The sequence below is a fragment of the Hirundo rustica genome, chromosome 4 (assembly GCF_015227805.2).
Source record: "Hirundo rustica isolate bHirRus1 chromosome 4, bHirRus1.pri.v3, whole genome shotgun sequence".
NCBI lineage: Eukaryota > Metazoa > Chordata > Aves > Passeriformes > Hirundinidae > Hirundo > Hirundo rustica.
This window is the reverse complement of record NC_053453.1, coordinates 29683584-29708465: the sequence shown is the minus strand read 5'-3', so window position 1 is coordinate 29708465 and position 24882 is coordinate 29683584. Positions and strand designations below refer to the sequence as shown.

Below are 24882 nucleotides of genomic sequence, written 5' to 3'. Positions count from 1 at the left end.
CAGGGGGTTTCAGGTGGTGTGAAGCTGAAGTTCTGTGGTACGGGCTAATACCCCATTTTGTTCTCAATATCTGATTTTCTAGTTATATAGAACTCTTGATTCCATGCAAGAACAGCTTGCATGTTTTAAAGTAGCTGTTAATATACTGAAATTGAACAATGCATGTATTTGATTGAACTGAAATAACCACAGTGACAAACAGGCACCTGTTTCATTGCTGAAGATTTATTGCAAATTTATTGCAATTTATTTGCAAAATGTCCTCTGATGCTCAGAGCTTTATTATCTAGTTCTCAATCTGCCACCTTTTAGGCTGTAATTTTGGAAGATTGCTTTTTTAATATCTCCCTGTCTCATACTGTGCTCTGGCTGTTCATAAACATTTCTGACCTGTTAGTGGAGTCTTATTAGCCTGGACCTGATGCTGTCAAGAGGTACTGATATTATGATGGCTCTTTCACAAAGGTATACTTGGTGGCTTTATTCTAGGAACTGGGGTGGTACCAGGCTCCTGTTCATTTAAGGCTTTTTTTTTTTTTTTTTTTTTTTTTTTTAATGCAGTAAGTCAGTGTTCAACATCTAAATGCTAAGCGCAAAACAAAGTTGGATGTTCAAGGACATATATTTGTTCTTGGTTCTCTTTCCACCTTCTGGGGGCCTCTGGAAGAAGACATACACTTTGAAAGAACATGTCTCACATAGATCAGCAGGTACACCTTCAATTATGCAACTTTTTTCTGCCAATAGAAGTAATCCTCCTTTGTGCAATTCTCTGCAATTGCCTTCATCCTGCTTTGTTGTGTATTAAATCAGCTGATACCTAATGCAGTTTTGAGTAGATAATCTAGACTTGTTTTTAAAAGGAAACTGTTGGCACATTGTCCTGCTGGAGTGCTGGGGGAGACTCAAAATCTGAATCTGCTGTGTGAATTGTGGCAGGGATTGTGCACGAGTGAAAGTGGGGAAAGAGCATTTCCAAACAGTTACGGTAATATTCTGTCAGTGTTGGACTCTGACTAAATATGAATTACTTCAATCTTGCATTTCTATGGTATATAAAACAATGAATTAAGTCTGTATTCCCTCTGTAAAGTACTCAAGCTGTTTCCCTTGCACTATCACATAGTTGTGCAGGCATACCTGAAGTTGAGATATTGAGATAGTTTGAAAATATTTGCGGCTTTTTTGTTTTAAGCAAGCTTCCCAAATCAACCCAATCAGTACAAGGATTACGTTTGTGCGCAGTGGGGTGGTGAAAGAGGAGCTTCCTAACCACATGCTGCTAGGGAAAAAAAAAAAAAAAATCTAAAAAAATAGCCTATAAAGCTGTAGCTTCTGTTCTGCTATACCTCCAAACCATGAAGTGATTTTGTCACTTATGTCGCATATGGGACTTTGACTTGAATTCCAGTCTCAAGTGTTACTCTTTCTAACCACTGTAGTATTAGTTGTCCAGATGATCCTGAAGAGTTTTGGAAGATCATTTGCTTGGGCTTGGGCATAAATGATCATTGGGCACTGTTTCTGATGATGCAAATAGGTCAGATCTTTACTTGCTAGGAATGGAAAGTCTGTGTCTTCCACAAACAAAATGGTGTACTTCTCATTTTATAGAATAACTGTAGGAAAATATAAATCAATGATATCTGTCTGAAAAAAAGATGCAATAGTTAGCTCTAACCCTTTTTTAGTTTTTTGAAAGCTTGTTTACTGACGGGGCTTCTGACTTAGTAAAACCCTCCCAAGTCTTTTTTTTTTTAAAAAAAAAAAAATCCACCTGGGTAAGCTTCAAGTTTTCTTCTTCCCCACCCCCAGCTAGAGCCTCTTTGCCTGCCCTTGCTTGTGTACTCTATCGGTTTCACAGTTCATATACTTGTGTTTTTTTAAAATCTCCCCCTGCACTCTGGTGGGAAACATGTCTGCTGTTTCCTTTCAAGCACACAAGGCTTGATTCTCCTCTCACAATGGCATAAATTGTGAAGAACTCCACTTGAAATCAATGGAAGTAAAGACATGTAAAATGGGGTGAGAGAAGAGCCCAGCCTCTGGTTTCTATTTTTAAGTGAGTCTGGTTAACCTAAAATTGTTCAATGTGCCTCTGTGACTTTAGTTTGTAGATATCAGTTACTATGCCTGTTACTTTTTGTACATAATGTTTCATTTTCATATGTAATAGATCACAACTAGTACCCCTAATCAGGATGCACATGTCTTTAATTTAATACTTTGGTACTACTATGTCAATTTTGGTACATAATAAGTAATGTGTATGGTAAAGTACTTACCTTACTAGAGTCAGATCCTGCCAAACTTGCAGAAAAAGTCTGGGGTATAGCTGTATTCCTGTTCAGGCCCCAAAGGAATGGAGGCTGGATTGGCTCTATCTCTACAACTTAAACTTTCTTTGTGGTTTTCTCTTGCTTCAGTAGTTCTAATCTGGGAATCTTGTTCCTTGTTATCCAGGTTCAAAAGAATAGTTCTATATAAACAATACTTTCTCAGTTACTGTTGTTTTTTCTGTGCTTGTGAAGTGTTCAGCTCCATTCTTACGTTTTGTACATGCTTAAGAACTTATTATAACTTTAAATCTTCTCTGAACAGTGAAGTACTTTGCAAGAAACCGGGAACATCCACACATGATTTTTTTCTATTGCCCAAGTTTTGGTGGTTGTTCACATTTGTTTATTTTTTGGCAATGGATTATGGTCCTTAATTACCATCAGTAGTCAAATGACTGAATGAGATTATACAGCAGTGCTGTAAAAACTGTTCCTGGTAGCTGTGATCTGTACATGTGTGGATATCTTTGAGAACAGTCACCTCATTCATTAACCAGTGCAACAGACTCCAACTTTACCTCTATTTAGTTTTTGAAATTAATGCAACCTCCTCTACCTAACTGAAACATTGCTTTGACTGCCTCTTTCTATAGTTTAAAAAATGCCCATGAAATAGTTGGCTCTTGTAATATATTCAGACTTGGATTAAATTTATTGGCATATTTGAATTTTTGTTTTCTGCTTGAATAGTAAATCACAGGTATCCACAAAAGAGTCTCTTTAAATCTGGAGTAGACTTAGTATATCCCTTAAATTTTATCTCCAATTTCATTATGATGAGGGTAAAAAGCCCTGTGGCGTTTGCCTGTTTAGTCATTGAGCTTTCTCCTTCCATTTTAGTCCACCGACCCCCAAAAAATCAAGAGGTTGCCTAGCTAGTTATGTGGTGGCCCTTATGTATCAGGGACAGCAGATGTCACAGAAGTTTGCTGTGCTGTCCTGGGTTGGAGTGATGTAGATCTCAACATTCAGTGTGGCTTCCAAGTGATGTGGAACTCGCTTCTGACCCCTTGACTACGGTTATTAATTTCAGTAGTGAATTCTTCCTTGTCCATGATAGGTTTTGTGTGACTTACCACAGGGAAAATGGTTTATCATAATAAGTTCATTGTAGCTTTAACTATGGCTTTTTTGAAGTATAATGGTCAGACAGTGGGGTGGTGTGGTGAAGACCAGGAAATGGTGTTAAACTGCTGCTGTGAACTGCTGTGGTCATGAGCAGAGGTGCTTGTGAGATGATATGAGGAGTGCTGGGGGCAGAGAAAAAAAATGCTGTTTGATAGGGATATGTGTGCTTGTCAATTCAGTATGTTTTTTCCTAGCTGGAAGCTGGATACTTCTCCACTTTGTTAGATAGAGCTATCCTTGTTGTGGAGTAGGGAACTGACAGCCTTCCAAGTGCAGAGATGTGCAGGTGATCTTCCTTGTGGAGGGCTTTACTCAGTTTATTCTTATGGTTTTAAGACTCATTCTGTCTATGCCACTTTTGGGGGCATTTTCAAGCTCTTCTGAAAGTTACAATTGTGGAGGCTGCAATGCATGTGTGGAACAGAAACTACTTGTGGTAGTATTTTCAAAGCATGAAGTCCGGTGTGCAAAAGTAATTTTTAGGTACAAGGGAGACAAAGGGGGATGTGGTTGGAATATGAGACTCTGTAGGAAAATTAGTCTTTAATATAGGTTGGTATATACAGCAAGCTTGCAGAAAGACTGAAATCTTATGAAGCACCTTATCAAGTTTATGGATAAAGTGGCTTCTATTGGAAACAATAAAGGAATAGAAGAGCATGCTTCTGGCTCTGTCATGAGTTGTAGTGGTTAATAACAAATAAAAGATAATGCCATACAATCAAGTTGATAGCTTAAAGGCTCTAAAGAAACTTCAGACTTTCTACCTTTTGCGAAACTGGTGATGTAAGACTTGACCTCGGGAAATGGAGATGGTTTTGGAAATTCAGAGCTTGAATCTGTTTATAGGTACTTTTGAAGAGTTGTCACCACAAAATACAAAGCTGATGGTATAACGCTTCTGCAAGACAGAAATCTGTTCTAGAAGCAGCTATAAGCCCAGGGTAAATCTTAGAAATCAGTCCTTCTTGTAAATAATTCCAGAGCCATTTACTTGCAGTCCTGATTTGTATGTAGGTATGCTAAAAGCTATGACTACTGTGTAGTTCACTACCTATTCCAGCCATCTTTAAAAGCTATCTTTTTTCATAGAGACGCTTTCTGACAAGAAGCCTCAGATGGATGCTTGGCACCCATGTCTTTTAAGGCAGAAGGCAAAAATGTATGGGATCAGAAGTTTAAGTAGATTAATCCTTCTATTCAGTTAGAGGTCCATGTCATATTATACACTATAAGAAAATGTTTAAAGCTCTTTAAGAATATTCATGTGTTAAGGACAAAAGTGTGTGTGGTGGGGAAGTAAAGCAGGATTTTAAATAATGACAGCAGGCTCTAAGTTTTTATCTGTTTAAGGAAAGTAAAAATGACTAAAACTTGGTATGCTGTGGAAGGGTGCATAGAAAATATATATTTCTTGACATACTTCCAGAAGTACTATTTAAAGACAGTTTTGTAAGATTGGTGTCTTAGCAGCGTTCTGGTAGCCTCAATTTTGCTTTCCCATGGAACAGTTCCAGCTCTCACTTTCAAATTAGCCTGTTGTGTGATACCTTATAAACAAAGTAAATATCAGGGGGACACACTGCAACACTTATGTCTAAATTTGACCCCAGTATGCACACAGCTTGAAACTGCTATGAATTTTGTCCTTAAGAAACATTTTGGAAACCACTTGATCATGTGTGCACGTGCTGCACCTGTACCACCATAGATGTACACCAGGCACACCTATATAATGAAGCCTGATATCCTCATCTCCAGAGTGGAAATGTTTGTGTAGCTGTTAGGTCACCACTGAAAGGTGTTTTACCAGCCTGGAGGGCAGAGCGTACCAACCTGAGGTCTACATGGTTGTCAAGTCAGTGCTGTGACAGCTTTCTGTGGGAAAAATGCTTGAGAAAAGTCACCTTGAAAATGTATAGGTGAAATGTATGCAGAATTAATGTACGATCCTGGACACTTTCATTTAAACACTAAAATATGGAACTTGGGTTCTAACTACCCTTCTGGCTCTGCAAAGAGAACCAGACTCGTGTGATAGTGCCTGCCTTACCTCTCTTACCTGGTGACTCCAGGGAAAAGTATGGTGTTGCAGCTGGGAAGGTAGCAGCCAAGGCTGGTCAGGCAAATGTCAAGTACAGACTCAGAGATGGCAGAAGATGTAATAGTTAGCTGGTGGGGTATGGAAGGCCCAGCTGTTGGTTTTAGGGCTCTGGCTGCTATTAATGTCTAGTGTGGGCCTTGCAGTTCTGGTGGAAAAAAAGGCCACATGCTGTTATCTCCTTGCCAGAGGGAGGTGCAGTGGAATTGCAACCATGGAGTTGGTGTGACTTGTGATGGTGGCCTAATGTAGAGATGAACAAAAAGTTGAATTGTCATAGAATGACTTGGGTTGGGAGGGACCTTAAAAATCATCTCGTTCCAACCCCCTGCCATGGGGCAGGGACATCTCCCACTAGACCAGTTGCTCGAAGGCCCGTCCAACCAGGCCTGGAAGACTTCTGGGGACGAGGCATCCACAGCTTTTCTCTACAACTTCTTCTGGCATCTCGCTAACTTCACAATAAAGGCTTTCTTCCTAATATTTAATCTAAAGCTACCCTTGTTCACTAAAAATCCAATACCCCTTGTCCTATCACTGCATGCCCTTGTAGAAAGTCCCTTCCAGCTTTCTTGAAGGCTGCTGTAAAGTTTCCCTCAAGGCTTCTCTGTCCCAGGCTGAACAACCCCAATGCTCTCAGCCTGTCTTTATAGAAGAGGTGCTCCAGGCCTTCCTCTGGACTCTCTCCAATAGGTCCATGTCCTTCCCATACTGAGGACTCCAGAGCTGGATGCAGCATTCCTGGTGGGTCGAACCAGAGTGGTGGAGAGGGGCAGAATCCCCTCCCCTCAACCTGCTGCCCACACTGCTTTCATGGAGCCCAGGACGCATTTGGCTTTCTGGGCTGCAAGTGCCCATTACCAGGTCATTTTGAGCTTCTCAACACGCCCGAGACCTTCTCTTCAGGCCTGCTCTCAGCCCATTCTCTGCCCAGCCTGTACTCGTGATGGGATTGCCCTGACCCAGGACCTTGCACTTGGCCTTGTTGAACTTCACGAGGTTTGAACAGGCCCACCCCTCAATCCTCTGGTTTCATCTTTTCCCTCCAGCACGCTGACCACTCCAAGCAGCTTGGTGTCGACAGTAAGCCTGCTGAGGTGCACTCGACGGCAGTGTCAGTGTCGCTGACAGAGATGCCGGTCCCGGCACTGACCCGTGAGCAGGACTGGCTGCAGCCCGTCCCGTCCCGTCCCGCCCCGCTCCTCAGCGCGGGGGCGGCGCCGGCGCCGACCGCCGGCTGTGTCCCGCCCGCGCCCGCCAGGTGGCGCCCGCGCCCGGCCGGTCCCGGCAGATGCCGTGCAGTGGCGCTGCCGGGCGCGAGTGCGGGCGGTCGCTCGCTCGCTTCTCCCGGTGCTTGTGACGCTGGGAGCACATCTGCCCAGCTGCGTTTTCAAGGCTGAAGATATTTCAAGGGCTGGTTTGCAGTGAAAAGCAAATCTTTTTAATTTCTCTCAAATTCCTTTCTATGAGTGATGTTTAAATGGTTTTGAAGGACAGAGAGCAACCTGTCCGTGCAGAAAACACCCCGAGAACTGGCTGTTTTTCCTGTTCCTCTGCTTGCTTTGTCTCTGTTAATTTACCAGTGTTCAAAATTATACTGAAACCTAAAGGAGAAGGGAACAAGCCTGAGGGTCCCAGTCCATATGCTAAAGATCTGCACAGACCTTCATCTTTTGGCATGACATCTTGCTTCATGTTTTCTGTCAGGTGGAGATGGACATGACTTTCTAGGTAGAGCTGGAGAACAGGGATGTAGCCCCTCTGGCTGGAGGGTACTGGCAGGAGCCTCCTGTCAGGCTGTGACGCTCTATGCTTGGAAAGTGAGCTCTTCCTCGCCAGGTTTTCACTCCCCAAAAGACCCTCCAGCAGCATGAGGATGTGTGTTGCCTGCTGTGGTGCAGCTCCGTAAGTGTTCAAGTGGTCTGAGCATGTAGGTGGAGGCAGGAGCCTTCTCACACCACTCCAAAGACAAACACCAAAGACAGCAGGAGAAATCCAAGTACTTTGATGTGGTTCTCTAGGCCCCTGGTAAGCTGCCCAAACTAGTTTAACCAGGCCTAGAGGCAGAAGAGGTAGGAAGAAATGGGCTCTGAGCAGCCAAAGGAGTGCTTCCTTATCAGCCTCATTCCTGGAGAGCTTTTGCACTGAAGTGAGCCTGTCCCGAAGGTACAGGAGTGAGATAGGGCTGCCTGAGACTGAAGGAGAAATGCATTTTCTTATTAATTGTGGGGAGGCCATCCAGGGTCAGTAACATTGGTTCTCTTTCTGAAGGAAGGATGAGAAGGTGCTAAACCCAAGTCTATGGAGTAATCCTGCTTGGGAAGCAGGCTGTGACTGCCAGCACATCCCACTAATGGCCTTGGAAGGAAAAAAGGCACCTCAGGAGGTCATTGGGCCTTCAAACAACAGTGTCTGTATCTTTCCACGGATGCAGGATGACCATCAAATAAGGAAGGGATGTGACTTACCTGGCAAACAGGAAAAGCTGTGACAGCCTGTGTAGCCTGCAGCCAGATTTGTGGATCAGAGCTGTCAAGCACCCTATGCTGTGTGTGGTGAGATCCTCCACCTCAATTAAGCTAGTCTAACGGCAGAAGAATGGATGAAATATTCAGTATTGAGAAAATTTTCTGCATAAGAGAGAAATAAGGAGGCATTGCTGGCACTGCAGAACTTGGACATCTGGCCAACTTGACCAAAATATTCTTTAAAAAGAAGATGGTAGTTTGTCAAAATTTTAGGCATATGGTTTGAGATGTGTTCAGCTAAATCCTTGTAAGTATTATCCTATTAACATGAAGTGTTCGTAGCGTTATAGACTTTTTGATGGGGCTGTGAGACAGAGGTGCTAATAGTGAATCACCTGATGGCAAGTGTTGAAGCCATTCTCAAATAGACCAGGAGGCTTTTTTTTCTTTTTTTTTTTTCTCCTAATCTTCTACAAATACTGATTAGTGCTACGACAAACAAGATCTGTCTCCTTTTGTACCCGTCTTCCCACAGGAGAAAGAAAACATTCTGTCAGGAGTGATGGGTTTGGGGTTTTGGTGGGGGGGTCTTTGGGGTTGGTGGGGTTTTTTTGTTTGTTTGTTTTGGGTTTTTTGTGGTTTTTGTTGTTGTTGTTTTGTTTTGTTTTCTTTCTTTTTTTCTTTTCTTGATTCCTTGATTTCAGTCTTGGGAAAGGAAACCCTTGGTGGTAAATAATTGCATTAGGAACTAGCAGGATCAGCTTAAATTAAAGTGCCTTGTTCAGCAGTTCATTACTTAATTGTACAATGGACTTTCTCAGCACTGCTTCCTCGTATTCATCCAAGTCCTTCAGCTCTGATACCTGTAAACAATCAGCATTTTCTCACATGGCACACAAACACTTGATCAGTGTTTAACAGGATATTTGTGTGTGGCAGCAGTTTAACCTCCTTAAGGAATCTTCCTGTACTCCTTCTGCGTTTCTCTTCCATGGTCTTTCCTCCCAGTTACTGATGTATTGAATTTATATACAGATTCTAAATACAGCTGTTTATATGTGATGCTGCTGTCTTCTCTGTCCCAAGAGCTGTAATTGCACAAAATAAGTCAGGTTTTAATTGTGTATATCTAGTAGTCCTCTAATGTTCACACCTGCTTTACAGTTTATTACAGGGTTAAGCTGCGGATGGGAACATTCCCCTTTCTCGTACTGGAAAAAATTAAGTGGTTCCTGGGACTTCTGTGAGGTTCCTTTTATTGCTGTCCTTCTCTTGGGTTTGAGCAGATTGCAATGCTAGTTGCCCCTTGACTGGCCAAAAGTACAATTGGTGGAAGCAAGTACTACTATGAAATGTGCATTACCCACTTTGTAGCTTGGCCATCGGGTGACATGGAGTTAGACCTGTGGTGCTGAACCTCTTATAAGGTGTTAAAATGGATTGAAAATAAGCATATAATGAAAGACTCTTAGAAGTACATTTCTGAATCACAGGACTTACTGATATGGAATACATAGAAATGAGCAAAGTCTGGGAACTACTTCTTAGCCAGTGGTGAGGGGTAGGTAAGTAAAAACAGCCCCCAATGGAACAGTAAAAGTGGTTGACTCATATGTGCTTCTACAAAATGGAAGGTGTGCTGAACAACAGCTTTCTTTGAGTAAAGCATTGCCCAGCCCTGGTGCTAGTTTTGTTGTCTGATGATGAGAGATGAAAATTGCTGAAGAAAAGTTCTCTGTGCTGCAGTACTGCTTTGAAAACGAACCAAGCCCCAAATTTTTGAATGTTGTTGCATGAGCTTCCAGTTTTCATCAGATAATGTGTTCACACTTCCTGAATGATGTGTTTACAAAGAACTTTTTAAAATGTATTGAAGTAATAGAAACAATGTAGTGGTGTCTGAGATGCCAGTCCTTTGAACATCAGCTGGAGCTGAAGCACTTATGGATTTGATCTGTGACGCTTGTAATTCTCTTGGTCTTCAGCAACCTGTGCAAGAAACTGACTTCAAGGATCAAAGTTACCCATATTTTACACCAAAAGATTGTTGAATCTAGCTAGCAATTTACCCACCAACAAGTATTTATTTGTCAGTAAAGACCTTCAGAACAAAGGAGAAATGGAACTATCTCTTTTTTAGAAGCTGCTTTTTTTTTTTTCCATATAATGACTAAAGTTTCTTAATAACTATGCTTTGCATTTAAAAGTGGAGATACTTTTATTTGGAACATGTAAGTCTTACTGCAAGTACTACCAGTATGTTTTGTCTGACTGACCATTTCTTATTAATTACAAAGCTAGAAGTAGATTGGGTTGATAAGGCATAACCCTGAAGCTGCTTCCTGTACATGATCCTTAGTGTTTTTTAAATTCTTTTCTTATCACATTCTAATCGTGTCTGGCATCATGACATTTACCTTCAGGGGATGACAGGCTGTGGTGCTGTGAGATTTTTGTTTAAGTCTTTTAGCGTAAATTTTAGGAAGTTTCTATTTACTAGGTAACACTTTCAACTTGTGGATAACATGCTGTCTGTACCCTGGCATGTAAAGACTAGTACAGGAATACAAAACATTGACATCACAGGCAACAGTCTGAAGTTGATACTCCATAGATCAGTGTTTGTTCTGTGACCAGAGCAAGCTAAGATTTGGCAGGATTGTTAGCTCAAGGAAAGCCTTAGTGAAGTAAATAAAATTATTAGTGTTGCTTCAGTCTTTAAAAATCCCTCCAAAAGGTAGACAGCTCTTGCCGTTCACTGAAGCCTAAACTAAATATCAAAGAAATTTCTTGACATAAGATAAATGCACTGAAAAACAAGTGCAGGGTGGTTTTGTTTTTTCTGGAAGCTCAAGTAAGTTCACAGAAGGGCTGATGTTTCATCAGTGAGTACTGCTGGTTGCTGTCTCCACACAGAACTTCTTTGCATCATAAAACCATTCTTTTAATGAAAACCTGAAATATCTCCTATCCATTACTGTAGAATGTATAGCACTGCTGTCACTAACTGGGCATTTTTTGTCTGTCGGTTTGTTTTTAAAATAGGACTGAATTAATTTGATGGACCTAGTTTGTGAATTTCTTCTGTAAAGCCACCATGAGGTGTATCAGGGCAGCATCTGAACAAAAGGCTTCACAGAAGTATGTAGTATCACTGGAGAACCTATCTCATAAAGCAAAATGAAGGTCTAAAACACTGAAAAAGACCATCCTCTGTAGCATGTCCAGCTCACGGTTTCTTAACTCTTATAAGCTGATGTTTCATTAAGGCAATTCTTGGATAAATTCATCCTGTATAAAAATTATCAGTTAACAATTCTGTACTGCTGCTGCCGGGTCTTTGGAAGCTTCTCCCTTCAGACTAAAACAATGTTTAATCAACCATCTGTACACAAGCAAGGCAAAAAATCCACTTAAAAAAGGCAAGGCAAAAGGTCATTTAAAAAAAAAAATCCATTGTTTTTCCTGAAGTGTTCATACTCAGTTTAGAGTTAATGCTTAATCTCTATCTGTTTATCTGACTTGGTTTGGGCTTGTTCAATAAAATGGTACTGCACTATTGCTATGAAATACCTTAAGTTGTTGGGAGAGAGTGACATCTGGCAAGTATTGATTACTTTGGCAGATTTACACAAGATTATGTTTATTCCATCAAAAGCACATCTTTTCATCTATACTTTAAATTTTTAAAAATGAAGAATGTAAAGTAATTTGTTCTTATCAGTAGAGTCTGTCAGGAGGGCGTTTAGAAAATTAAACTTCTTATATAACAAGTCTCATTTCCATTTAAAGTATTGCATATGTTATTCCCTACTACTGGTAAACTTGGTCCATGTGTGGGTCTACTCTTCTTCCACTCAGTGTCTTGAGTCCTGGATGATTAGAGTAGTGAATACAGAAAGAAAATGGTACTCAGGGGAACACAGGAAGAATGCAAGAGGTAAAGAATCTGGAGAGGCAGCGAAAAGAAAATAATTACCATATCTCTTTTTCAAACAGTTCCTCCTTTCATTTGAATAGCAAGAAGCTTATAGTGACCCACTACACCTGGCAAAGAAATGGCAGTATACCCTCTCTGACCTGAGTGGGAGTTCTTCACTTCAAAGGATAACTTCAGTAGGGTGTTGTACTCATCAGGAGACAAAGTTATTGCATGAACAGTGCATGCACATCTCTACCACCTACTAGTTTGCTTATAAAAGCAAATACAAGGACATCTTGCTCAAAAATGTTAAAAATTCATTTTAACGGAGAATGACAGTGCTGCAGTGCTTCAAGTAGGTTCTTACCAAATGGAACTAGCCACCCCATTAGGTGGGAGAGTTTAATCACAATTGTAGAACATCAGTCTTCATACCCACGAACCACTGGAGAACTCAGGTTTGGACACTTAGATTTACTTTATCATTCGTGCTTATTTATATCAGGTCAAATGAATGCAAATTCTGTGTGACAACTGGTTAGTTACTGTGTTACCCATGTAGGAGAGAATACAGGTGTACAGTTTTCTAAAATCATTCTGGTTGGAAACAACCTCCAAAGGTCAGTTGATCTAATAATCTTCTCTCAAAACAGGGTCAGATGAATTCAGACCACACTGTATCAATACAGCATTTGGACTTCTGCAGCATGCAGCAGGTCTCTTAATAAATAAAGCAGTATTTCTATGAATTATATTTTCATAAGTTAGAATGACTTTAGTAAATCACATGTACCTGGAAGAATGGGGATAATAGATGAATTCAGGTTTTTCCCTGTGTGTACAGTTATTCTTTGAAGCTGTAGTACTGCATCATGATCAGTTGCAGAGTATGTTGACCTGTTCGACTAGCTTCCTTCATTCTGGGATGCCTGGTTGCTGAAGTAGCTGGCTTCAGGGTGACATAGTGGCACTTGAGTTACTATATCCTCCGGTGCTGTTAGATGGGATTAAGATTCAAGTAACAGCTAAGCTGCTTTTCTTTTGAAAATACCTTCTAAAATACTAATTTTGAAATTTTTGTAGTAATGAAATATAGGCTTTGTGTTGCTGTTTACACATGTGGTATAAGCAATAGGCATTTGGGCTTTGTCGTGTTAAAGCATCTTGCTCTTTATGTGGGGCCGCAGACCCCAGTAATTCATGGGCCATGAATGGTCAGGGATTTGTTCTTGAAATATTTACAAGACCTTCAGGAAGTCCTTTAGAAACAAATGCTGGTGAGTTACCAGTCCAGGGCACTTCCAGAGGAATACATAAATAAAAGGCAATTAAGATTTTCATCTTTTAAATCTACATGATATCAACTAAGGTTGATAAACTGGTCATTCTGGATGAGTAGCAATTTGGCAGCTGAACTTGGACCTCCAAGTTTGGTTTGTTTTATATTCAGTATGTTTGCATCGTGCTCCCTTCCACGTAAGCCAAAGCTGCATGTTTTTGTACCCTTTCAGACAAAATTTTTATGACTATGTATTCCTTCCAAGTAATTTGGTAATAAAGGGGAAGTTTGATAAGTCATAGTTATATTTAAAAGAACAACTCTGAATTTATGGATGCCCAAATTTATGTTTAGTGATTTAGTGGAAATTGGATTTGGGTTGGAGATTATTGTGGAGGCTGTAATTTGATTCCTAATTGTTTTCTGGTCATCTGAGGATGTTTAGGAAACTATTTGAGGTATCTGAGCATAACAAGCCTACCTATTGCCAGTGGGTGCTGGTGGTGCTGCTAGGTGAGTTGGCCATGCAGGAAAAGCATGTCCTTCTAAGGAATTCTGCTGCTCTGCATTGATGCTCCAATTCAAACTCTGAAGGGACCATTGTATTTTTAGAGATTTTTGTGTTACTGTCTAGCGTGTCAGTCTGTTACTCTTCAGTCAGTCTGCAGTGTTCTGTGTAAGTAAGTAAAACTTCTTTATTCTTTCTGTAAGCTGTTAATCACTCTTAATTCTGTTTGTGTAAAGTATTCAGATACTTCAGCTATAGGTGTTCATATATTACACTCTAAACCTCCAGTTGTCTTTGCTAATGCAAAGAGCTAATTCCTGCCCAACAGAGATCTATCTTGTGTTCTTCCTTGCCTACCAGTGTGCAACTGCAAGGAAAGAGAAAAGTTCAGTGTCCCACTGAACGTGAAAGTGGAATCACTCAACATGGATACAGCAATAATGGTTTGAGAACGGCAAAGGGAAAAGTGGTCACAGAGGGCCTGGTTCTGCTGGCTTAGAGCACTATTTAGATAAGTGCTGCTGTGGCCTGCCTCTCCCCTTGTAGTGGTATTTCTGGTCATCTAACCTCATGGTGAACTGGTTTTAAAAATCAAATCAACTGAAAATTTCACTTTTTTTTTTTGTGTGTGTGTGACAGTCTGTGAGATGGAATTCCAGTTAAAAACAAACAAACATTTTTATGTAACTAATAGTATTTGGCTCTTAGTTTACTGTTCAATCTTTTGAGTCTTTCTCTAGGTTACTGTAACTTATTTTGGTTTGTGATTATTTGGTTGGTGTTTTTGTGTGGGATTTTTTGGTTTGCTTTTTAAGTCCCAGGAAAAGACTCCAGTGCTTCACATTTTTCAAATGAAGGGGTTTGTATGTCACACTTTTGTCATAGTTTTCTTCATGCTGATAAAGGGAGCAGTGGTAAGAGATTTAAGAATGCTTTACAGTATTTGTCAACCTCTAAAAATTTCTGGGACTTGCCAGATCTTGAGTGCTTACTTTACTCTGCAGCATAATTATGCTGGATGCTTTTGTAAACATCCCCAGATTTTCTGTTCTTAGTTTGATTGTTTGGTCTCCATTGCACCCATGAATGCAAACTCAGGTCTGGTGCTTATAAACAGCTGCTTGTATATATCAGGTGTACAAAGCAGGAAAAGGAGAAGGCTTAACAGAAACAAAACCAGCAAACAAACAAAAACTATTTTAATGAATTCCTACTGTGTGTTCACTTCTCTGCTTTTAATGAGGGCTTCAGAGGTCCCATATTTAAGGGCTTGTAGAGGAGTGCTGTGCTAGATTAGCTTCCTCATTAAGTTGTACATCAGTAAATGGATTTTGGTGTTGTCAGAGAAGAGTTGCTTGAGGAGTATTATAGTTAATTGATTGTTATTTAAAAGGTGGTGCTCTGACATGAGTGTATATTTTTATAGATATCTGTATAAAATATTTTTCTTGATAGATCAGCTTTGTGATCTAATGGTTAAGTTATCAAAAATAATCATACAGTAAGATCAACATGTTTTTAAATTGTGATCACAAGTAAATCTTTTAAATACTAGTATATTGTTGCAGAGCGCAAACTTTTGATTGTAGTATATTATTGTGAGATTAAAAAATTGGTGATGATAAACTTCACAAATTTTTGAACTAAAGAGTGATTAAGCTTGATCCATGCAAGTTGTGGCTATGAAATATTTGCCAAAAATTGTTGGTTCATTATATTCTAGTCTTAGGGAGGGGGGATCCTGGATGCAGCTGTGCAGCTCTGCTAAGTGGACCACATCATACTTTAGTGAAGAAGCCAAGAATACAATGTACAGCAATAAGTTCATTTGAGATCATGCCTATAGTTAAGTGATAAATTGATGTTAAAACTCTACATTGCCAGAAATCTGTGCTGTTCTTACTGTGGTTAAATTTTCCTGTGTATTCTTGTAAATGTAGATCTTAGAAGAAAAACAAAAAGCATCAGATCAATTAATGCAATTAAAAAGCATGGGACAGGCCATGTATCTTCACACAGCCTATTGAACTGCTGTATGATCTCTTCTACTGTTATGATATGTGCAGAAAGTCTGGCTGCTTAAAAAAATAATTCAACAAAGGAGAGCAGGCAAAGAGTAGAAAATAAAGTTGTCAGGTCCTCCAGCTGCAGTAAAAAGCAAACTCAAATGCTAGTTGTTGAGGTTTCTACAGCACTTGGCTAATAATGCATTATCTTGCTGTATTCTTGACTTTGAGCAGCTATTGTGCTAAAGTGTGGGTCCCGGCTGTCAAAGTCTTTCCCACTTTCTGTGTCCAGAAATGGCTGGAGCTCTGAGAGAACAGATTGTCTGGCTCTTTTTTTCTTTTTTTTTAAGCCAACCTTGTTTCCAATCTGGTCTGAATGCAATCAGTTATCTGTAGATAGCAAGCAGTGACTGGCTATGAATAATGTCTGTGTTACTTAGAAGTGACATCTGTGACTTGCCAGACTGCCTACGTGAAATGCCTCCAATGATCTCGCTGTTGCTCGTGCACCCATGTAGGAGGGGACAGCAGCCTTAGTGCAGGACCAGAGTGCTCTGCTTCACTCTGTTCACCTAGGTCATGCACTGCTCTAGCCTGAGAACCCAAATCCTGGTGTATGTGGTCCGCTTTAATATGGCACCAAGGCTGGAGCGGGGCCACATGCCACTCCTGCTGATGAGGGCTGTGCCCTCTTCTGCTATTGTGCAAGTGGCAGTTCATGGGCAAACCAGGACTTCAGAAACCCTGCGTTCTGACACTTCTTCAAAACATTTCCTTTTCTGAAAGAGCTTATGTATTGAGGTTGAGTCATGAGAATTTTGCAGAGAAAGCTGAATTTTCACTTCAAGGGTCAAAACACAAATCTTTTGAAAGTGATAATATGAACAGTAGATCAACATGGTGGTGGCTGAAGAGTGCGTTTTCAGAGACTTCTGAGCTTCATCTGCCTCTAAGAAGGGTACAGAAGGATATTCACTCAACTGTAATTAAAACTAGGATCTAAAAGGCTCTAGTTCCTCTGAGGTGCAGTTGTACCTAATGCAGTATAAAGTCAAGTCTGATTCAAAGGGCTGCAATTTGCTAACTGCTCCCACTTACAGCCTAGAGAGGATACTGATGACAGATTGCTCTCTCTGCCATAGCAAGTATGCTGTATTTCATGGTGCTGTTAGGCTTCAGCCTAGTGATCATCGCATCTTTCCCTACCGGCCCTGAAGTGTGTGTAGCGTTTGTGCTGTTTATGTTTACAGGAGGGTCAGTGTTTGCAGCCATTCAGGAGAGATGGAAATACCCTTTTTAGGAAGGAAGGAAACTAACCAGGAGAGTTAATTGAACAAAATCCACTTATTTATCAGTAACCTCTCACATCTGTTAGCTGTCCTGAGTGTTGATTTTACAAGGAATCTAGAGATACACTTAAGTACAGAAGAAGGCTTGTTTGCCATGCTTGCATCTTTCTTCTTGGTTGGTAGAAAGAGGAAAATGACTGTCACGTATAAGCCGTGGTGTGTTGTGCAGAGAAGCAGTTTTAGAAAGAGATTTAATAGTGAATTCTGTCTAAGGAGCAATAATTACAGCTTTGAAACCAACTGAAGCAAATGACTGAATGCTGTCTGAGAATGCTGTAATTTTGAGTGGGACTTGATGATTGTTGTGGGTCACTACCAACACAGGGTGTTTTTTTTTTAAAGCAAATCCACATCACAAGATACTTAGAAACACAATTAGGGTTAAACTCTTCAACACCAAGTAAGGGAGTGTTTTGATCTTTTTATCTCAGTTCCTGTTGAGTTGTGTACAATTAAAATACTTTATCATTTGGGTTATGTTAACTTAATCCTGAACAATCTCCCCAAAGCATGACTATTACTTGTTTGTATAAATTGCTGGTGAAAAGTTAAGGTAACTGAGTTTAGTTATGCCTAAGGAAATCAGACAAGGTTGCAGGTTAGGATGCCTCACAGTTCTGACCAATTTTGTGCGTGATTTATTTCCTGAACCCTGGATATTCTTTGGGGCTTCTGTTATGGACAAATGAATAAAGTTTTGCTTCTGTGTCAGTATTTCTCAAACCAGCAGGAATGGTTTTGGGCTTGCTGTTGGCTACACATCCATACTCTCCAAAAACTTAGTAGCAAACAGGATGGGTTGTTCTCCATCATCTATGTAGTTATTAACTGGTTGATTTGAGGAACTGTGCTACACAGGTACCAAACCAACCTTTAATCTGCACACAGGTCTTCTCTTGCAGCAGATGATTAACTTGTTCACACATGTTAAGGTGTGTATTTACAGAAGTTCTGTTTCCTGTCTAGCCAGGAGATGGCTCTGTCTAGCCATTCCCAAAGCACATCAAGATTTCTGAAGCTCGAAATAATTGGTATTCCTTTGGGAAGAAGTGTGTTTAAAATTGGCATTTTATGCATCTGTTTCATGAGTTGCAGGATAACTGTAGGGAAAAGCTTGAATGGGAAGGAATTCTGAACAGAATTACAGTAAGAAAAATGGATATATACTGACATGCTTGCCTGTAATTGGAGTTCTGTTTGTAGAGGGTCAAGATAAAGGCCTTACAATAACCAGAACCTGGTTAAAAAAAGCCTGGCAAGCAGTCACAGCATTGCCTGGTTGCTGCAAACACAGCCTTTGGGCTGAAGGATAAGCAGCTATGAAGCATGGTTTTCTTATTTCTTTACAAGTCTTGGTGCACCTAGTAGCTGCGTCCACTGACCTTAAAATAAAATGAAATAATAATGGTACACGCTGAGTGGACTCATGCTGTTAAGCCACTGATATTTCAGCCCATGTCAGCCACAGGAAGAAATGGGAGAGCTATTGACATAGTCTTTGGTACTTCGTGCTCTAGTACAAGATTGGGGGATCCAAGTGGTATGACTAAACACAGACTATTTTACTAAATTGAAGCACCAAGGCAAATAGTTGGGAACACCCATCAAGAGCGGCTGTCCTCTGCTGCAAAAAGTGAGGAAAGCACATGTTGAGTCCTATGTGCTGCGCTGAGGGAACTATATGAAGGAAATGTTATGTGTATGTAGATTTTTATAGTTAAAGAACTCATCTTAAAGAGCAAATGCAGGCTGAGCATGAGTTGTATTTTTGACCTATTAATGCGGGTAGTAAGGGTCATAATTAATACTTTTGTATCATCTAAATGTGCACAAGTGAATCCTTGATGATGAGGTCATGTGAGGTAACTACTGAGTATCTTGTCTACTGATGTAGTTTCTTAGGTCAAAGAAAACAGGAATGTTTTTCTCATGGGTAGCAGTTGCATTTTTCCTAAAGTCAAATTAAAACCGGGTACTTGGGTAGTATAAAGCTCTTTATTGTTCTTGTGGAGTCTTCTCTGTTGCATTGCAAATGCCTTGCTGAATTTAGACGCACATTGATAAATCTGTACAGCATTCACAAACATTGGGTCTCTTACAGTAGAAGATTTTAGTCTAATTGCACTTTCTCCTGGTAACAATTGTTGCTAAGACTTTCCATAAGCAAACATTATTGAAAAAGGAGGGAACTGCAATTTCCCACTAGTAAATATTAGAAAGTTTGACATTATTATTGTCCCAACTTCTAGACAGCTGGACTTCTCTGTGAGTTTTCATTATGGTTGGTTTTGTTTCAGCTGGGAGAAATGTGAATATATTTGCTTTTCTTTTTCCACAGTGGTTTTGTGGAACTGAGTAGCTTTTTGGGCACACAAGGCTGACTTGTTTGGATGTGTTGTTGCTAGGATTTCTTTACCTGATATTTAAATCTTTTTATAATAATACTCAAGTGTTTCTAACCAGTTATAAGATTTGTATGTCTGAATGGTTTTGTATAAATGTTTTTCAGTGTGACAACATATGAAGAGCTAATCAGTAGAGGGAGCTGTGTGGAAGATCAGTGGTTTTTTTTACTTTCTGCAGTCCAAGTTCTACAAGACAAGACTATTTAAAAAGGTTTGGAGAACTGGCTGATTTGCTGTAAAATACCACTGGCTGTTTACTTGAGGCACTGGTGTAAACTAAATGCATTTCTATACAAATAAGTATAACTGCAATTATCCTTTTTCAGATGTTCATGAAGCCAGAGGCTGATCATAGGAAAGTTAATTTTGACATGCAGATTCCAACTTGGGCTGTACATATTTTGAGCAACAAGTTGCAAAAGAGAATGAGAAGCACTGATTTTTCAAACCCTTGAGTATCTCTGAGGCTCCTCAGTACAGGGAACATCTTCATCTTAATTTTTCAGAGCTGATTTACAACTGTACAAACACCCGCTAAGAAAAGTGATTGTACTTGATTTTCCCCCCACCCTTTTTAATCCTTGTACTTTTTATAACTCTGAAGTAGGATGGCTTGACAGCTGCCTCGTGAGCAGCTGAGACATCTTTATTACCACTCATCTTGGAGAAGAGTGGAATAGGCAGGTGAGGAAGGAATATTTACTACAATCGTGTAAAGAGAAGTTACTCCAAACTCTTGGCACATTTAAGATCAAGAGGATTTAGAAAGCAGACTTGAGCTTTTTGTAATTCTTTGATTTTCTTCTTCTGAGTCTTTGAAATCTATGATAATTAATGTGGGGCTTTTAGTGCAGCACTGTGAAGTAGAAGGTTTGCATTAGTAAGCTCTTCACTTCTGATGCACAACAGCTGGTTGTTGAACATGTAATTTTGCAAAACTTAAAAAAGTGATTTAAGAAAGAAGCTTTTGCTTGTAACTTGTGCATGCATGTAATTAGTAGGTTTAAACTTTTCCATCTGCATGATTGTTCTTTTGTATTACATAAGTCTTCAAGAACAGGTTTAATTACCTAATTAGGGCTATGGGTATTATTTCCTGTGGAACATTTTAATTACAAATAAAATCTGAGGTGAAGTATCTAATGTTGAAGGAGAAGGTTTGTTCCGATATTTTACAGCCATTTATGCCGGTGTAACTTAGTAAACGTTTCCATATGAAACGGTAAGGAGTAGGAACATTTACTGATGTGTATCCACTCACAGGAGCAATTCCTCTAAAGGTAGCCTGCAGAAGACATTTTTGAAGGTGCTCTCAAGCTGCCTTTGCTTTGTACCTTGAAGTAGGAGGCCTAGAAATAGTTGCAGTTAAGTGGTATATATTCTTTAAATAATTGTTTCTTGTACTTGTGTTGCATTAGTTACCTACATCTTGATGGACTGGTGGTCACATTCTCCACGTCATGTGTTGTTTTGAAGGTTTGCAAGGTACAGGACAACAAATGGAATTTCTTCAAAATTTACATCCCTGAAATATTAGAAGGTGTTAATTAGTTCTTTAATAGTTAAAAAGGAATTCTCCATTTCATACGTCAGACTTTTTTTTTTGTGATGAAAAGACATTAGAGAAAATACCTACTTAGACTTTCTCTAAGTCCTGGATTCTCAAAAATGTTGACTTTTTGAATTAGATGTTGAAACCTGGAAGCAGATTGGCTGAACTCTTATTTGGTTCTTCAGATTTTATTATTTTCAAGAAGGCATTTTATGTGAGAAAATACTCTCTTCTCCGTCCCTCAACTGTCAAGAAAATGCAAGCCAAGACCTATATTTTTCCAGCTGTTTTTTCAACCAAAGCAACAAAAAGCAGATAATCCTGGGTGTATGGCAATGGCTCAAGAACTGATGCTTGTACAATCACCTGAGTTTTCTGTTAGCCAAGGCCTGAAGGTTTAGTGTGAAAATGATTTGCAAGAAAAACTGACTTGGAAAAGGACACTACAAAGATCAAGCCCACAGACTGCTTTTGTTGAGGAAGCCACATTTCCCTTTCTAGAAGAAAGAAAGTGAAACAGATGGACCAAGTGGTTTGGCAGAAGCAGAAAGTTTTATTGTTGGAAAGGATTAGAGTTTAGGAATTTCGGTTTAGTGGCTTGCACACACCCTTCTGACTAAGTACTTATTAATTTTTTTTAATAAGGATGTGGTTTGAGATGCTGAATTTCTTGAGGGGTTTTGTTGAGAGGTAGGGGAGATAGTCTTTCTTGACAATTTAATTCATATGTGCTTAATGCTGTGCACTGGAAATGCAGCACAGACAAAGCTCCAAAGATGAGCTCCAGCAATCTCTCTTGCTGGGGAGAGGAATATCCGTGATTTGTTTGCCCTAGTGAAGTGAAATCTGTGGTCACAGATACGTGCTTGCATTCAGGCTTTCCAGTGACTGGGAGAGTTGTGGTGGAAACAAACCAGATTTTTATGCCACTTCCCAGAACAAGTGTGAGCCTCTTTTGGGACTGGCAGTGGGAGAGGTTAACCTGTTTCTTCTCTGTTAGTGGAGCTTTATGGAATGTATGTTCTGTGGATGGTTCTTGTTCCCACTGGATTTCTTTCTCCTTCAGCAGCAGTCCATGTCTGGCTCAGGGCCCTGGAGCGGCAAATCAGGTGGATGGAAGAGATGTGTCACCTGGCTGTTAGGCTAGTGCTTTAGGAAAAGCAGCCATGGCTTTACACAAACTATAGCATAACTATTCAGGCTCTAGCCATAGAATGAAATGAAGGAAAAAATCCCCAGCAATTTCAGGCTTGTTAAGCTTGCTGGGGATTTCAAGTTAACGTATTTCAGGGCAAATGCCTCTTGTACCCACACAAATAATTAAGTAAGTTCTGAAGTCAGTTTGCATTAATTACTCTGGAAACTAATTTTACTGAATACAAAATGAATTATTCCACCATAAGGTAGATGGAGGTACTTCTTAGAATAGACTACTTTGCATCTTTTAGCTGTCAGCATGCTCTTTAAATTGTGCTATTACATGCTTGTATCAACCTGCCTACTGTTGTGTCCTTAAGTGCCCTGGAATCACCTTCCTTGCTTGTAGCCTTGCCTGTGTGTATGCATATGTATACACACATGTAGTGTGTCTCTTGTTTGTAAGTAGAGCTAGAGCCTGCAGCCCAGCCTGTCTTCATTGTAGCTCACAATCTCTGTGCTCTGCTGCCCTGTTGTCTTGGTTAAAGATCTCTCCCTCCCTGCCCTTCAGAGTCCTGTCCTGAGAATAGCAACCAAACTGCTGAGAGAGGGAGGGAGTGTCTGGATCAGTACTGCAGTGAAATTGTCAAAACTGAGATAGCCCTGGGGTGAGAAATCCCAAGGCCTGTATTGTGTCACCTCAGATCTTAAGACAGATGATGGGGCAGGTCCTCCTTTTTGTCAAGCAGGCAGACTACCATGGATATTTTTTGCCATCAGAAAATAGTTGAAACCTGAAGCTCCATTAAGGTTTTAATCAGAAAAAAATCTGGTGCAAAATCCAGTAAGAGTGCTGGGCATCCTGGGCAGAGGAGTGAGCAGCAGATGCTGGGCTGAATGTAAAGCAGACTGCATTCTGCACTGAGCGGATCATCCTCTCTAACCATGACTTCCTATAGTTTTCTGGCTTGCTCCTGTGAAAACTCTGCCTTTTCAGGAAAGGTGGCTCTGCATCAGCATCGTCTGTTGCAAGGGCAGCCTCTGGAAGTGGAGATGCTGTTATCCAGCCTGCTCCTGATGTCCCTTTCCCCTTCCCTGAGATCTCCTGGCACTGCTGGAGCCTGGTGGACCAAGATCCAGTCTCAAACAGCCTCCAGTGCATGGTCAGTCCTCTCATCCCAGTACTTTTCCCTCCCTACAAGCAGTTCCAGTGATTTATATGGCTTAATGGAAGTTGTCTTCTGTTACCCTTCCCTTCCCTGCTCTGCACAGCAGTGCCTTGTGTTTTGGCCTAAGGCTGTGGGCCTCCCTAAGCAGCTTTCCTCCCAGTTTCTGAGTCCCAGCTCAATCTGCTGCGTTGGTGTTGGCCATTTCCCAACATTGCCAGTGCTGACTATGCTGCTTATTTATCCCATTGGACATTGTTTAAGTAAAGCTTCAGTGTAATTTTTAGGCTATTTGGGAGATGAGTGCTGTTTTTACCTAAGGTGTCATAGCTTCACTGATATTCAGAGTTTAACTGAAAGTAACAATCCTTTCTATGTTCTGTCAAGTGTTGAAGACAGAAGTCTGAAACTTACCTTAAACAGCTTTGCACTTAGAACATTTTTCTTTGCAATGTTTTGGGTTTTTTCCCCTTGATGTGCATCTCTTTCCAGATCCAGACTGCTGGTGTTAGCTCTCCTGTTCACCTGAATCACCTCTTCTGCTCCTGGGTATCACAGCTCCTTATTAGGATGGGGGATGAGGATGGGGAAGGAGATAGGTTGTTAAATCTCTTCCTGTCCTTCAGCTGGTAGGAAGATGGTGATTCACCCTCTCAGCTTTCACTTGGAGCATTTCTAGACCGCAGATGCGTGTTCTCAGCATTCCCAGATTGGCTCTACTTCCTTGGAAGCAGAAGCTGTGGGGGAATGCAAGAGACTTCCAATTTTAGTGGCACAAAACTATGTAAATGCAGCTATATCATTGCTGGGCCAAGCTGGATATCCAGCTGCACTGCATCATGTGGCTTTATGAGGCTGTGTCTCCACCAGCTCATGTGTCTCTGTTTCTGATCTGTTTCTTGGTGTCGGCACGCACGTCTTTGCAGATGTGTGAGCTCAGGGGTCCAGCCCGAGACGGTTGTAATTTTTTATCTTTCCATTTCCAGCACTAGCTCTTGAGCTGTGATTGGCAGGGAGCCCAGCAGCCATATGGAAAAGGGCATATTGCCCAGTGCTGAATTCTCTTCACTGATTCCATTTGGAGTCATATCTAACTTTTGGACCCTCCACACTTTCGGATGGACTAGCCTGTTCTTCCACTTTGAAGCACTCTCACCGGAAACAAGCGGGCAACTGTGATCCTTAAACTACAAAGGAGGATTTTAAACTTCTTTCTTACCAACCCCATGAAATGAACTCTCCAGCAGGACTTTTCTTAGGGAGGTACACTTAAAACATGATCAGCAACATGAGCAAACCCAAAAGGGTGATGGAGTGACTTAAGACATACTAGCATTAATGAAGGTACCAGATCTTCTAGATCAGTAGTAACTATTTCAGGACACCTAGTCCATTGGTTCCTGATACAACTTTACATACTGAATCTTGATTTCTTTGGCTCCCAGGACTGTCCTGGATTGCTTGTGTATTACACTATAAAGTTAGGTATGTGGTATTTTTAATAAATGCTTATTCCTGTGTC

At 40.5% G+C, this 24882-nt stretch overlaps 1 protein-coding gene across 4 annotated transcripts in view; it reads left to right on the top strand.

The window, feature by feature from the left end:
* The window catches only part of PRICKLE1 (prickle planar cell polarity protein 1), a 65185-nt gene that overhangs the window by 6473 nt on the left and 33830 nt on the right, over nucleotides 1–24882 (top strand). Inside the window, exon 2 of one of the 4 annotated variants that reach the window (XM_040061211.2) lies at nucleotides 19610–19716. The exons of the other annotated variants lie outside the window; for them this stretch is intronic. The gene's annotated coding sequence lies outside the window, so the exon portion shown is untranslated. The remainder of the gene's footprint in view (nucleotides 1–19609; nucleotides 19717–24882) is intronic. 4 annotated transcript variants of the gene reach the window in all.